The following is a 2,539-nucleotide window of genomic DNA, read 5'->3' as shown; positions in this document are numbered from 1 at the left end:
AATGCTTAAGAATTTCTAAACGTTAGACCTGTTTGCATGGCATGAAAAGACAAAGTAACAGGACTAAAAAATGTCAACCTTTGAACCTCTAACACTTTCTGATTTATATTAAATTCTATCCAGAAAGACACAGGAGCCTTAATGTAGGGGGATCGAAGGGGGAAATCTGTAAAAAAGTAAATCACAAATGAGCCATTTAATACTTGCAAGTTGTTTAACATTAAAGTGATAATATTTGCTTCCACAATAAAAGAGAAAGAAAAAAAAAAAACTCAACACAAAGGTACTTAGCCAAGTTTCAAACTAGCTAGGTTTTCGAAAGTCAACCCTCCCCCAATAAAGGTTAAAACAAAGATTGAAAATATTAAATCACTTATGCTGTAAGTAAATTCATTATACTCTCAGGGCATTATAAAGACTGACATCAATAGACTGCTTTGATTTATGTTGCTTTTTAAAACTAATTAAACAAAATTGACCTTCTCTCTCTCCTTTCTTTCCCCCCGTTCAAGTTTTTGGTGTTGATGGCAAAACATTTCTCAAATATTTTTAGAATTTTCTCTCCCCCACAAAACAAGAAAATATAGACACAGGAGAAAGAAAGAGTCTTTACATACTCAAACACCAAAGTTTCCTCATCATTTAATAGCTCACCTTTCCCTTGATTTACAGTCTCCTCTGTTCTTCTGGCCAAAGAAGGTAGAATCTTCTCAGCAGTCTCTTCCAGAAATAATTTTTGTTTGTTCTTTAAAAAGTAACATTAAATCTTAAATAATTAAAAACTTTCTTAAGAAGTCTCCTCTGTTCTGACCAAAGGCGATGATGAGAAAGCTAGAAAGCAGGTACCTCTTCTAAGGTGCCCTGTTAATTACTATCAGCAGAAACTCTCCTCATTATATACTAGTAGCAGCACCCTGACTATCTGGCTTTCTTGGAAAGGGTCTTTTCTGACATCATAATTTAGTTTCCAATATTACTGAGTAACCTCTATGATAATGCTGAGGACATGGGAATGCAAATGAGATGACTTCACACAGGAAGCTCTCTCTCTCTCTCTCCCCTTAGAAATAGAACAAGTGCCAATAGAGCTGAATGTTTGCTCAGGCCTTGCTATCACATAAATGCACTTTAGCAAATAGGAGGATATGAAGGCCTGTCTTTCATCTGAAGTATTCCATGTGAAGACAGTTTAACATTGTGAGAACTGCACTTACATGTAAGACGAGTCTGATTTTAAGAAAGATTTTTCTAAAAATTTAAGTGCACTTTTACACTTCATGTTTAAATAGCTGGTTGATGTATATCTCCAGGGATATCTCCTCTTGCAATTTAGAAAAATAAAAGCATTATGGTTAGCTTTTCATCTTTCTTCCTTTTTTCTTCCTCAGTCCAAACAACAAGGAAACAAACATGCAAATCAGAAAAGTATCTATAGCTCTTAAAACAGTGCACCTGGGCTCAGAAATTCCCTTATCTTCTCACCAATAAGAATCCAGATATAACATTTGCCAATCTGTAGCTCCAGGCTATCTCTCTTAAATCCTCTGAAACCAAACAACTAAATTCATCCTTTCTCTACTCCAAACTTTTTTCTTGGTGTACATAGAGAAGTTTGTATAATTAGCTCAAGTAAAGTTATCTTTTGATTCCATTACAATAAGTTCCTAATCACTTACTTGCCTGGACTGAGACTTGAGGGGAGGCTGTTGCTGTTGGACACCACGGTTGAGCAAAAAAAAGGAGATGTCATACCTTTAAATCCCAAGTAGGGGTAGGAAAGGGTGTGTTTCATTGTTAAATCTCTGTCGTTAGATGAGGATAAGACTGAAACAGGGTCTCCCTTTTCCGGGAGCAGGACTCCCTGCTGACATCTGGAGAAATTGCCTCCAGAGAAGCATTAGACATGCATCAGTCTCGTTGGGAAAGTGGGTCTCACACCAGCCTCAACCTTCCCTACTTCCTGGGCAATGTTCAGCTTTCCCGCAACAGGACCAGAAAGCCCGGCAGTGAGGCAGTTCTCCCCAAGGGACCTAAGCCAACGTGAGATGAGAAGGTCTTTAGGAAATGGGGGTCTCCAGGGACCACTTCTCCAAGGCCCAGCACTTGTGCACCTCCTAACCCCATGAGTATGAGCATCAAAACGTTTGAAGAATAATCTTCTCTTCTGGCTAGTGTGTGTGTATGTGTGTGTGTGTGTGTGTGTGTGTGTGAGAGAGAGAGAGAGAGAGAGAGAGAGAGAGAGAGAATGGATGTGTAGCACATGAGTCCTGATTTCCTGGACTGATGCCTGCCGGATGCCCTTGGCTGGGCCGAGCTCTTGGCTTCCTGAAGTAAGCAGCTCTGTACTTGTTCGAGACCACAGGGAGAGTTTCAAGTCCCACCTGGCTCAGAGGACAACTCCTCAACCTAAAACTGATCCTGGCGGTGCCACACTACCCTCCTGGCTGAAGCCCAGCTCCCTGTGAGGGGGATCGTCCTTTCTTACAATCTGAGCCCTGGCTGTCTGGAAGGCACTGCCCCCAGAGTTGCTAGGACCTGG

Source organism: Myotis davidii, unplaced genomic scaffold (genome assembly GCF_000327345.1).
Source record: "Myotis davidii unplaced genomic scaffold, ASM32734v1 scaffold535, whole genome shotgun sequence".
Taxonomy (NCBI): Eukaryota; Metazoa; Chordata; class Mammalia; order Chiroptera; family Vespertilionidae; genus Myotis; species Myotis davidii.
The sequence above is the reverse complement of the archived record's forward strand: the minus strand, read 5'-3'. Positions refer to the sequence as shown.